At 39.3% G+C, this 13,690-nt stretch overlaps 1 protein-coding gene across 4 annotated transcripts in view; it reads left to right on the top strand.

Annotated features, from left to right (window-relative positions):
- The window catches only part of ACACA (acetyl-CoA carboxylase alpha), a 172,399-nt gene that overhangs the window by 34,678 nt on the left and 124,031 nt on the right, over positions 1–13,690 (top strand). The window lies entirely within an intron of this gene.

Raw genomic sequence — 13,690 nt, 5'->3', positions numbered from 1 at the left:
TGCTTTATTAAAGAAGCAGTAAGGAAAATTAAAAACAAAATACTAGAAAGCAAACATAAAGCCTTGTATATCCACCACCCAGAGATAACTCCTGCTAATACCCTATTGTATAGTCTTCTGGATCCTTTTCTGTGCATAGGTGCATATGCATTTCTTGCTACTGAGATGAGATCATCCTGTATACATTGTTTTACAGTCTCTTTTTTGTCAAAAATTTCCACTTCTATATTTCAATAAATTTTCATCTCATCTAATATGTACACCATATTCAAGTTTCTCCAGTTGACTCTAAAATCCTGTTTCATCCAATCTGGTATCAAATCCAGGACCATACGTTGTATATTATATCCCTTAAATTTCTTAATCTATCGGTACCCTCTTTTTTTTTTGGTGACAGTGACTCGTTGAAAAGGAAGGTAGCAAATCATGAAAGTATATGGCTACTAGTGATAGTTTGGTGGTATAGAGATAAATGGAAGGAAAAATAAAGGATAATTTACCATTCCACACTTTTTATTGTTATAGCATGTGTAGCACAACAATTTGGTGTTGCACTAATGATGATATTTTAGTGGATTTTACAATCATAATGAAAGTGACCATTATCAAATATTGTATGATTTGACCGAAAGCTATGAAGAACAAGAGCTTTCTAGTTTTAGCTGTATATATTTGTGTTTGACCTGGAAAGAAACAAGGATTCTCTTTATTTTTTAGTCTCTCACTTTTAAACTCCTGAGTCTGAAGTGATTTCATTTAAATCTAGTGATGGAGGTGAAAATAAATAGCTGCAAAAGCCCTTGGAAAAGTAAAATGTGCCATACTGGTATAATATATTATTTATTATGGAGGAGTCCATTTGTGAGGTAAATTTTCATATTAGGGCTTTTGGGAATTTAGATCTGAAAGGCTTTTTTTTTTTTTTTTTTTTTTTTGTGGTACGCGGGCCTCTCACTGTTGTGGCCTCTCCTGTTGCGGAGCACAGGCTCCGGACGCGCAGGCTCAGCGGCCATGGCTCACGGGCCCAGCCGCTCCGCGGCATGTGGGATCTTCCCGGACCGGGGCACGAACCCGTGTCCCCTGCATCGGCAGGCGGACTTTCAACCACTAGCGCCACCAGGGAAGCCCTGAAAGGCTTTTGATTACAGCAAACATTTACTGTCAACGTTATAATTTATATGTTGAGAATAACCATTATTGAGAGGGCAGGAAACTTCATTTCCCCTTCCTATCTTTTGGCTCTTCTCTCTCGAGCTGTAACATGGGGAATAAGGAAACTGGCTCTAGTTTTGAGTTTATATTATGGCTTTGCTTGCAGATGGGCCTGTGAGAGTGTTGTTATGTTTGGCTTTCTTAGGATTTCCCATTTAGCTTCCCTGAGCTTCCCCCCTTCCCCCAGCAGCTCTCCAAACTCTTTACTCTCAATACTTCTTCCTTGATATTCTGAGGTTCCCAGTTGCCATGGTACCTCAGAAGTGGAGTAGACAGAGAAGGTCATTATGAGATCTGCAACGTGGTACTTTTTTGCTGAGGGCAATAGTTTCCTGTCTCTATCTCCCACTCATTCCTTCTTTCCATTCAGAAAACAGGAACTGTCTCTGTCTGTGTGTGTATTATAGTCTCCAGAGTTTATTCTACAAACGTAGTTAATTGGAGGCATGAAATTACAAATATTCTAATGTTCAGGACAGTTGCTTGAAAGTGTTTATTCCTTTTAGTACTTCTAGTGTAATGCATACATTTTCCCCCTCTGTTTTTCCTGTTAATATGAATTTAAAAGTGAAGTTTGCTTTTACTACTTGATTTTTTTTTAATTATGAGATGTACGCTTATTAGAGAAAATTTGGAAATCCAAAAAGTATAAAGAAAGAAATAAAAAACAATCCAAGATAAGACCATCCAGCAATAACTGCTGTTAATATTTGATACGTTTCCTTTCAGTGTTTTTTACCCCTTAAGGATAAATTTCATCAAAAAGTATATACATAGGTGATGTTGTAATGAATACACAGCTCTGTTTCCTGCTTTTTTTCCCCACATAACAATATTTTCTCATGTCCTTAAAAATCTTTCATAAACGTGACTTTTTCAGAGTGCTAAAGTAGGGTTATGCTTGTTTCTAAGTGGCGTTCCCTACTATGGGCTCTTTGGTTTCTCAGGCAGTTTATTAGTCCTTGACGATCTACTTTTTATTTTCCAAAAAATTTTTTGACATCTATAATCTGTTGGGGGGGTCTCCTCTTCCATTCTCTTTGTCCTTATATCTTTATACCTCTTTTACTATTTTATTGTCATTTTTGTGATTTTGGTAGGGAACAGTAATAAACAAATGCTCACACTTTCAACTGATAGTCCCATTCACTTCTTAATCTAGTGCAGTTGGGTTTCTGCATTTACCATTTCTTGTAGCTACTCTTAGAAAACTCTAAGCTACTTCTAAGCTACTCTTAGAAAACTTTTGAAACTACTCCTTATGTTTTACGAACATAATCTCCCAATTCTCTTTTCTGATCCTTCCCTCTTAGGTGCTTGAATAGGCTTGTTTTTTGTTTTTATTTATTTATTTATTCATTCATTCTTGGCTGTGTTGGGTCTTTGTTGCTGCACACGGGCTTTCTCTAGTTGCGGTGAGCAGGGGCTCCTCTTCGTTGCGGTCCACGGGCTTCTCATTTGCAGTGGCTTCTCTTGTTGCGGAGCACAGGCTCTAGGCACTCAGGCTTCAGTGGTTGTGGTGTGTGGGCTCAGTAGTCGTGGCTCGTGGGCTCTAGAGCACAGGCTTAGTAGTTGTGGTGCTCGGGCTTAGTTGCTCCGTGGCATGTAGGATCTTCCTGGACCAGGGCTCAAACCCGTGTCCCCTGCATTGGCAGGAGGATTTTTAACCTCTGCGCCACCAGGGAAGCCCTATGTATTCTTGTTGATCCTATCCCCCAGTAATTTTTGAATTCGTCCCCTTCTTTCCATGGTTACTGCCATTGCTCTTGCTCTTATTTCTTATTTGGATTATGGCAATAGTATTTTAGCGCTTCTCCAGTCTCTTTCCCCCTACAGTATAAGCACCACATGGCCATTGTCATCTCTCTAAGGTAAACTGATCATCTCACAGCACTATTCAGTGGGTCCCCATTATCCATAGGATATTTTAGTGTCTAGCCAAACACTGTGCCAGGGTCCTCATGTTCTTTCTTTCTTTTTTTTTTTAAATTATTTTAAAAATTTATTTATTTATTTTTGGCTGTGTTGGGTGTTCGTTGCTGCATGAGGGCTTTCTCTAGCTGCGGTGAGCGGGGGCTACTCTTCGTTGCGGTGTGTAGGCTTCTTATTGTGGTGGCTTCTCTTGTTGCAGAGCACGGTCTGTAGGCACGCGGCTTCAGTAGTTGTGGCTCGCGGGCAGAGCACAAGCTCAGTAGTTGTGCAGCACAGGCTTTGTTGCTCCGCGGCATGTGGGATCTTCCTGGACCAGGGCTTGAACCCGTTCCCCTGCATTGGCAGGTGGATTCTTAACCACTGCACCACCAGGGAAGTCCGCTAATGTTATTTCTAATACTCACAACAGCTGTAATCATTATGATGGGCTTAATGAGATCTGTAAGGGGCCCACTAATGTCTCAGAGATGTTTGAACTGGGTTTTGAAGGATGAATAGAAAACAGACAAGACAAGCTAACAGAGATAGGTGTGTGTGTAGTAGGAAGGGTAGAGATGGTGAGGTTGACAACATGTGTAAAGGTGCCAGACTGGAAACATCCAGCATGTTCAGGCAGTTGTGAGACATGGAGTATCACTGGAATGTAAGGGGGACAGGGTAGTTAGAGCAGTGGAAGAAGAGGCTGGTGAGATAAAGTTCAGATGGTTAAGGGTCTTGTATGTCATACTAATGTTGCAGGAAGAAGGACCCCTGCCAGGGCCCGAGAGTGGGCTCTTGTTTAACACTTGGAAGTGAATTGTCCGAGGAGACACATGTGCTGACAAAGTAAGAGACTTTATTGGGAAGGAGTGCCCAGGCGGAGAGCAGTAGGGTAAGGGAACCCAGGAGATCTGCTCTGCCACGTGGCTTGCAGTCTCGGGGTTTATGGTAATTGGGTTAGTTTCCAGTGGTCTCTGGCCAATCACTCTGACTCAGGGTCCTTCCTGGTGGTGTGGGCATCACTCAGCCAAGATGAATTCCAGCGGGAAGGATTCTGGGAGGTTGGTAGGACATACGGACTGGCGTCTCCTCTCTCCTTTTGACCTTTCCCAAATTCTTCCAGTTGCTGGTAGCTTGTTAGTTCTGCGTTCCTTACCAGGACCTCCTGTTGCAAGTGGCTACTATCTTGCCTGGCCAGGGTGGGTGGTTTCAGTCACTAACACTAAGACATATACAAGACGGAAAACATGGGGACTTCCCTGGTGTCACAGTGGTTAAGAATCCACCTGCCAATGCAGGGGACATAGGTTCGAGCCCTGGTCTGGGAAGATCCCACATGCCATGGAGCAACTAAGCCCGTGTGCCACAACTACTGAAGCCCATGCACCTGGAGCCCATGCTCCGCAACAAGAGAAGCCCATGCACCACAATGAAGAGTAGCCCTCGCTCGCCTCAACTAGAGAAAGCCCGCGCACAGCAACGAAGACCCAATGCAGCCAAAAATAAATAAATTTATTATTTTTTTTAAAAAAAGATGGAAAACAGTATTTAGGTTTGGCTGTACAACAGAATCATCTGCAGAGCTTTATTCCTGGGCCCTGTCTCAGACTGATTAAATTACAGTCTCTGGTTATTCTGCTACTCTCCAGGTGAGTCTGATCTGAAACCTGAGCTGAGAATCACTTTTTCAGAGTTTAGAGCAATGCCTGGCATATAGTATATGCTTAATAAATGTTTGTTGCATTGAAATTAAAGTTGTGCAAGTAGATTTGATCACTGTGAGGAAGAGTATATAGGTAGGAGGGAAATGTATCTTAAGGAAATGTCTACCTTCAGATGGAAGGAGGGGGAAAAAGGAGACAGGAAATGATCGGTGAGGTAGAAGGAGAACCGAGAAAACCAGAGGAAAGATGATTTAAAGGTAGAAGATGTGACATGAAGTGGTGAATAGAGATGAAAGATGGAGAAACAGCCCTGGAGTTAAGGGTAGGAGAAGCCTGAGGTGAACAGCTTTAAGTAGATGGCAAGAGATAAAGTAGTGAACAAATGGTGAAAGAACAGGAATTTCAACAGTTCACCTCTTAAGAAGTTGATGGCAAGGAAGAAAATACAATAATTACTTAAGGGCATTATAGGATCTGCTCACTTGCTGCCTCTCCCACCCCTCTCCTCCCCCTCCCCCTCCCACTACTCCCCCCACCCCTCTTTTGTCTCCTCCCCCAAGCTCTCTCAGGTTTTCTTATTGGAATGCCCTTCTCCTGACTGTTGAAATTCCTTTCATACTTTGGGGTCCTCACGTTTTAAGGTCCTTCTCAAATGCTGGCTGTGCTGTGAAATTCTTCTTGTTCTTTCTCCTATTTTGTAGTTCTCTTCTGGAAATTTGGCCTTCCATTTTTTTCCACAACAACAGTTTCATTCTTTTCCATTGTCCTTAAACCAGCAGTCTCCCTTTCTGCTAGTCCCTGCCTCCTCTAGACACACTTTCAGTTCATAACTTTGCCTCATATTTCATGGAGAAAATAGAAACTATCAGACCAGAAATTCTTCCTCCCAACACTTAATTTCAAGCTTACTTGGATCTGTACTCATATTCTTATCTTTGTCATTGATTTTTAGTTTAATCCATTGTATTCAGAGGATATACTCTATGTAATTTCAAATTTTTGAAATTTGTTTATACTTTATGGCTTAGCATATGGTCTACTTTGGTAAAGTTGTTTTTGATTTGTTTGTTTTGTTTTCGTTTTTTGGATTTTTTTTTTGGCTGTGCCGTGTGGCTTGCAGGATCTTAGTTCCCTGACCAGGGATCGAACCTGAGCCCTCAGCAGTGAAAACGCTGAGTCCTAACCACTGGACCGTCAGGGAATTCTCTGGTAAAGTTTTATAAACACTTGCAAAGAATGTGTATTTTGTATTTGTTAGTTATAAAATTCTATACATGTCAGTTAAGTTGAGTTTTTCAATTGTGTTGTTTTTCTGTATCCTTGATGTTTTTTGCCTAATTGTTCTCAGTTGCTGAAAGAGGAATATTAATTAATCTCACTGTCAGAATCCTGAATCCTATAAATCAATGAGAAAAAGATATTTCAATGTCTTTTGAAGACATTCAACCCAATAGAAATATAAGGAAAAGACTTGAATTTCACAAAAGAAGGTGCCTGGACGGCAAATAAGCTTATGAAAATAAGCTGTTTAATATCATTGATCATCAGGGATTTGCAGATTAAAAATCACTATGAATTAATTGCCATCCCAACCAAAAAGGCCAAAATTAAAAGACTGACAATGTCAAGTGTTAGCAAGGGTGTACGACACATGGAAGTCCCATACATAGCTAACGGGAATAAACGTAGGCACAACCACTTCAGAAAAGTATTTGGGCAGTATCTTTTACGGCCGTAAACATACATATACTCTGTCAACAAGCAAGTCCTTTCCTTGTTATTTACCCAAAAGAAATGAGTGCATTTGTCCACCAAAAACCAAGTTCAAGTATAGTCAAAATTCATAAAAAAACAGAATGTCCACCAATAGAATAAATAAATCATGTAGTAGTCACAAAATGGAATGCTACATGCAATGAAAATGAACAAACTACTGCTATGCCACAACATGGATGAATTTCATGGACATAATATTGATCAAATACATACAGTATGGCACTATACATATGAAGTTCAAAAACAGGCAAAACTGATTGATGTTGATAGAGTTCAGAATAGTGTTTACATTGGGGAAGATATTGACTGGAAAGGAAGCACACTGGAGCCTTCTGAGACTGTGGAAATATTCGGCATCTTAATGGAGTGGTTGATTATGTGCATATGTAAAATTAATTGAGTGTATAATTAAGACTTTGCACTTTATTGTATGAAATTACATCTCAAAAAGTAGATAAAACAGGCAGGACTTCCAGCTATAACTTAGTGAGGAGATGAACAAATCCTTAATCCCAAAAAACAACTACGAAGCTTGACAAAACCGTTTCAGCCTTAAAATCAACTATAAGGCATACAACAGTCTGAGAGAAGTTTATATTTGAAAAACTGCTGAAATTCAATAAGAACAGTAGGAGTCTGTGGTGTTCTTGTCAGGACTTTTCCCATTCCCTTCCCTCAGCTTGGTTGGCATGGAGGTTCTGCCTCTGTGGGTATGCCATAAGGGCTGGAGTTTTTGATGCTGCAGTTGAAGGGAGCATACTCCTTTTGGGTAGTGGATGATGCCCATGCTCCCCAGTGGCATTGTCAGTAGAAGTGACCATCTGGCAGGGGATGAGAGAGGTGGGCCAACCGCTCTACTAGCCTGAGGTGTGTTTGTGGTTGGGGTGAGCATATTGCTGGTTGAGCCTGCGTGCGTGCACAGAGTGGACATGACAGGGCTCAGCAGAAAGTTAAAGCCAGGATATACTTGAAAATGTCCTGAACTTTAAATGTGGTACTCTGCCTTACACACAGACACATGAACGAGTACAAAAGCCTTACTGGCCTCAGGTGTTTGGGTATAACCCCTGCCTAATCACTGGCTGACATTTAAGTTTTGCAGACATAGAGGTAACACCTTAGGAAGGAGGTTGAAACATAAAAGCACATGATAAGAAGAAATTGAGCTGAGGCATCAGTGATTGTACGCTTTGGGGGAGAGAGATTTCACAGATTAGCCCAGGCAAATTATTAAGCCAAGAAAGAAAAACAAACAAGCAAGCATTAGTAACAACAACAATCTTCATGGGTAAAAGAAATCAGAATCCAGAGTTGATACAATAAGTTGTTTAATATGTTAAGTTTTCAACAAAAAAATAATGAGATGTGAAAAGAAATAGGAAAGTTAGCCCATATTTAGGAAAAAAGTCAATATAGACTGTCTCTGAGTGTCTAGATGCTGGATTAGCAGACAGAGTCTTCAAATCAGGTATCATAAATGTATTCAAAGAACCAAAAGAAAGCATGTTTAAAGAATTTTTTAAAAGTATGACAACAATGAATCAATAAATAATATTCTCAGTAAGGAGAGAGAAATTTAAAAGAAGCAAATGTCACCAAAGAGGATATACAGATGGCAAATAAAGATGTGAAGAGATGTTTAAAATCACTAGCTATTAGGGAAGTGCAAATTAAGACAGTAAGTATTACTATACAACTGTCAGAGTGCCTAAAATAAAAACTAGTGACAACACCAAATATTTGCAAGAATGTGGAGTAATTGGAAAACTTGTACATAGTTGGTGGGAATGTAAATGATACAGCCAGTCTGGAAAATAATTTGGAAATTTCTTATAAAACTAAATATTTACCATATGTTCCAACAATTCCATTCCTAGTTACATACCCATAAGAAATGAAAGCATATGTTCACATAAAAACTTGTACATGAATGTCCACAGCAACATTATTCATAATAACTATAAAGTGGAAATAACCCAGTATCCATCAACTGATAAATGGATAATCAAAATGTGGTATGGCCATACAGTGGAAAATTATTTGGCCATAAAGAGAAATGAAGTATGGATACATGCTACAACATTGAAAACATTAATGCTAAGTGAAAGAAGCCACATATGACATCATTCCATTTATATGAAATATCTAGAATAGGCAAATCTATAAAGACAGAAAGTAGATTAGTCATCGCCTAGGACTGGGGAGGGGTTTGGGGGAAATAGGGAGTGTCTGCTACTGAGTACGGGGTTTCTTTTGGGGGTAATGAAAATGTTCTAAAATTGATTGTGATGATGGTTCACAACCATGTGAATATAATAAAAACCATTGAATTATATACTTTAAATGGCTGAAATATATGGTATGTGAATTATATCTCAATAAAGTTGTTAAGGATTTTAAAATGAGATTAGCAAGGTCACAGGCTATAGGATCCATATACAAAAATTAGTTGTATTTCTGCATACCAGCTAGCAATGAACAAGCAAAAAATTAAAAAAATTTTATTCACTATGGCAATGAAAATAATAAAATGCTTAGGAATAAATTCAACAAAAAAAAGTATAAGACTTGTACATTAAAAATTATATTACTGGGACTTCCCTGGTGGTCCAGTGGTTAAGAATCTGTCTTGTAATGCAGCAGATGCTGGTTTGATCCCTGGTCGGGGAACTAAGATCCCACATGCCACCGGGCAACTAAGCCTGGGCGCCGCAACTACAGAGCCCACGTGCCACAACTAGAGAGAAGCCTGCGCACTGCAATGAAGCAAAAAGGCTGTGCACTGCAACTAAGACCCAACGCAGCCAGAAAATAAAAATAAAATTAAATTATATTACATTGCTGAGAGAAATTGAAGAAACTTAAAGTCTAAATACAGGCATACCTTGTTTTATTGCACTCGCTTTATTGCACTTCACAGATAATTGCATTTTACAAATTGCAGGTTTGTGGCAACCCTGCATTGTCAGATGATGGTTAGCATTTTTTAGCGATAAAATCTTTTAAAATTAAGGTATGTACATTTTTTGGTAGACATGATGCTATTATTGAACACTTAGTAGACTATAGTATAGAGTAAACCTAACTTTTCCGTGCATTGGGAAACCAAAAAATTCATGTGACTTACTTTATTGCAATATTCACTTTATTGTGGTGGTGAATTGTGGAACCAAACCTGCAATATCTATGAGGTATGCCTATAAATGGAGAGACAGTCCATGTTTGGGAATTGGAAAACTCAATATTGTCAAAATGGTGATTTTCCCTAAATTGATCTTTAAATTCACAGTCCATGTCAAAATCCTAGGAGGATTTGTTTTTTCTTTCTAGAATTTGCCAAACTCATCCTAAAATTTACATGGAAACCCAAAGGACCTAGAATAGACAAAACAATTATGGAAAAGGAAAGCAAAGTTGGAAGACTTACACTACCTGATTTCAAAAACTGACTGTAAAGCCACAGTTATCAAGGCTGTGTGGCATTGTTAACAGGGATAGGCATATAGATCAGTGAATCACAATTAGGAGTCCACAGCTAAATCTATTTATATATATGGTCAGTTGATTTTCAAAAGAGGTACATCCTTGATTCAAGATTTCTTTGCTTGGAAAAGCCCCAGTGTAAAACAGTCTCTCACAGTGCGTGCTGCAGTGTAACTCAGACTGCCTTGCAGTCAGGCTAGCTAATGCATCACAGTCTGCCGGATAAACTGCTACGTCATCCTTGGTGCTTGGCATGTTACAATGTTGGGATCAGTGTGGGCTTCTAGTTGGATTTTGTGCCAGGTACGTGTCTACTTTGGACACTCTCTTTTCATGTTAGATTAAAATGAGGATGCTTTGAATTTGGAGGAATGAATGTGGCTTTTTCTTTCTTTTGTTCTAATATTACAGGAGGATTGGGAGCAGCATCCATAAAAGATTAGAAACACTAGCTTTGTTTTGGATCTGGGTGTGCTGTGTTAGTGTTTGGTTGTTTTAGAAAGATCACTTTGGTGAAAAGGAAGCACAAACTTGATTACTGAGAGTGACTCTGGTATATTTTCTGATATAATCAAGTGCAAAATAGCCTGCATTATTCTATACGCAATGCTTTGCTTTTTGAATGTTGAACTTATATAACAAAGGCAGAGAGTGATTCTCTTTTGGGAACTGCCTACATCTGGCAGTTAGATGTGTGTAAAATTGAGCTGCTTCTACATCTGTGGTCACTGTAATTGTTCTGAACAAAGGCTTCAGTGCTCTGTTTTTTGAGACATGTTATCCTGAAGAGACATAAAGATAGGAGGACTCCTCTGCATCAGCTTCTTTAAAGGAGGAAGCAAACTTGACTGACTTTATCAGACGTTAGCATAGTATGGAAGGAATGATGCAGAGTGGTACAGGCCAGAAGCCAATCCAGGACTTCCATTTTTTATTATGCCTAATGGTCATATTGAGCGAGTGTCCTGATTGAGTCTTTTCACCTTGGGTCACCTGAATGTCCTAAGATCAAGGTTTGTCTTAATCATTTATCTTCTATTTGATTTTTCATCTTTCATCTGTGTTCCAGGTCATTTGTGTACTTCTGTTTTGGAGGGTTTCCCTGGAAGGTTAATAGGTTCTCAGCATAGTTGGCATTAGATAAGAATTAACCATTTGTATTCAACATTTTGGTGAGAAAGAATTTTTCTGTGGTGCATGAATCAGGTTAGATATGACTCTGGTGGATTAGACCATTCCTAATGGCTTATCTCAGGAAATTGTGATTCTGTAGATTCTAGCTGTTGCAGTCTTTTCTGCCATTACAAGGGAGCAATATCCTGAGCAATATCTACTTAATTAAAAGCTAAAACAGGACTATGTTACTGTATAACATTCAGCCACCATTTATTTATTTAAGTGATTTGTCCATCTGTGGCAAATTTGCTTGCATAGCAATAGATGTGTCCCAGTAGTTTTTTAGGCAGGGTTTTTCTTCCCTGCTTAAACTGGATTAGACCTCTGTGTCTAAAATATTTTTCTAGGCCCCTTTTCCTTTCAGGGATTTTATCCACATCTTCTCCTTATCCCATTTGTACCAGCTCCAGTCTTATTCTCAAATTTTAGTGAATAAAATCTTAGTTTTTGTTGTTTTTTAAAAAGGTGTGTGTGTGTGTGTGTGTGTGTGTGTGTGTGTGTGTGTGTGACACCACTACTCTGGCCTGAGAATTAGAGTTGTGACTCCCACATTATTCAAAGTTCCTCAGTAGTGGCATGTGTCGTCCTTTTGACTGGCTTTCTTTCTCTCCTGACCTGCTCTCCCCACTCTTGGAGTCTGAAAATCAGTATTATTTGTTTTGATTGGATCTCAGAAATTACCTACTTAGGCTGTGCTGTCCTCCTCCCTCTGGATTTCCTGACCCCATTACTTTCTTGGCATAGTTGTCCTTGTAAACTTTGTCTTCTTTTTGCCCTGGGCCCTCCCTGTCATGTGCTCCTGGCAGCCTGGAGGGGCCGTGGAGCTTTTCTCTGGTGACTGTCAGAAGAAAGTGACCGTTGTTGAAACACGTTTGCTGCGGCTAAGGCAGAGCTGCTGAGATCTACTTTCTAGTTATACAAGCTTTTATATTTCTCCCCCTTTCCTCTCGGTCCCCTTGGGAAATCAACTAATTCTGTGTGTGGGCCCAGGGTAGGGAGAAAATGCAAACAGGAGGGGAAGTATGGAAATTGGGGACAAAGTACACAAAAAGACTGTAGCTTGAAGCCATCAGGAATACTCTACTCTGACTGAAGCAGGGCCAAGAAGTAGGCACAGTATGTCTTGTCCTCCTGGGTTTTAAGCACCTGCAGCAGGAGGACAAACTCCGGCTTGTGTTTACAAGGCCGACATCTGAAGAAAAAGCCTCCATTCCTTTGCCATCTTGATATGGAGGGTTCTGCGGAGGAAAATAAGGAGATGAGATATTACATGCTTCGAAGGTAAGTTTTAGAGTGCCGTATCTGGGCAATATATACCTTTAAAAAACAATAAGACATTGACAGCTAAGCCCTGGAATTTATGGGCAATCTGATTTGATGATTTTCTTGTGTCTGTAGGAAACTTTTTTTTTTTTAAGGAAATGAATTAAAACGCTCATATTTGCTCCTGGATTTCTAAACCTTTATTTTACACTCAGAATTTGAACCAAAGATACCCGAGACCATGTGTGACATTGTAGCTGCGTTGAAAACAAGCACCCGTGCACAGACCTTGCTGTGTGCTGGTCTTCCGTTAAGGAATCTCACTTAGTCTGTGCCAAAGTTGCTCACTGTTCTTGGCTGGTTTTTCAAGAGTGAAGTCTCTTTATCTGTTTTGAAGGAAAATATCAATTCTGTGTGGTAGGTAGCATCCTGTTGAAGGTAGTTTTGCAGAAAACTTTTTTAGACTCTGTCTCTTGGACCAGGAAAGGTGGCTGCTGTCATTGTCCCGGCGTGTGACAGTAGGCAGCCAGACTGGAGGTGTCGAGAGTGCCAAGCTCTCCTATCCCGAATCTTTCTTCTTCCTGCTGTTAGAACTCACGCTGAAGAGGAAATGAGTCAGGCCTTCTTCAGAACTCTTGCAGGTCTGTGCCTCTCCAGCAGAGGGTCGACATAAAAGACCTGAATGATTTGCTGGATGGCAGTCATTAAGGGTCACTTGCTTGTATTTGCAAACTGGAGTTTTTATTTTGATAAAAATTACCTGAAAATTAAATAGACCCTGGAAAATATAGAAACAAATGAAAAACACTGATTTGGCAAAATGTGTCTTTAAAACAGTCATCCTTTCCTTTTCCTTTTTACTTGACCTCTTCCATCCTTTGGGGGGTAAACCAAGCAAGTCTTCCACTGAGAGTCAAATAAGTAAAAAACAACTGGTATATTTTAAATATACATATTATATATTGTTTTATATATAATATATACTTATATATTTTGTATATTTTAATATATATACAATAAAATGATTTATATATGTATAAATATAATAAATATATATATAACTTTGGTTTATTATTTTATATATGTAAAACAAACATATATACAAACAGAATACACATACACATATATATATTAATTACACACACATACACAGTTTTGTTTTTCTGTGGTTAAATACAATAGGTGATCTGTCCATTTTTTTCAAG

This window comes from Lagenorhynchus albirostris, chromosome 20 (genome assembly GCF_949774975.1).
Source record: "Lagenorhynchus albirostris chromosome 20, mLagAlb1.1, whole genome shotgun sequence".
In the NCBI taxonomy this organism is placed as follows: domain Eukaryota; kingdom Metazoa; phylum Chordata; class Mammalia; order Artiodactyla; family Delphinidae; genus Lagenorhynchus; species Lagenorhynchus albirostris.
This window is presented reverse-complemented; position numbering and strand designations above follow the sequence as displayed.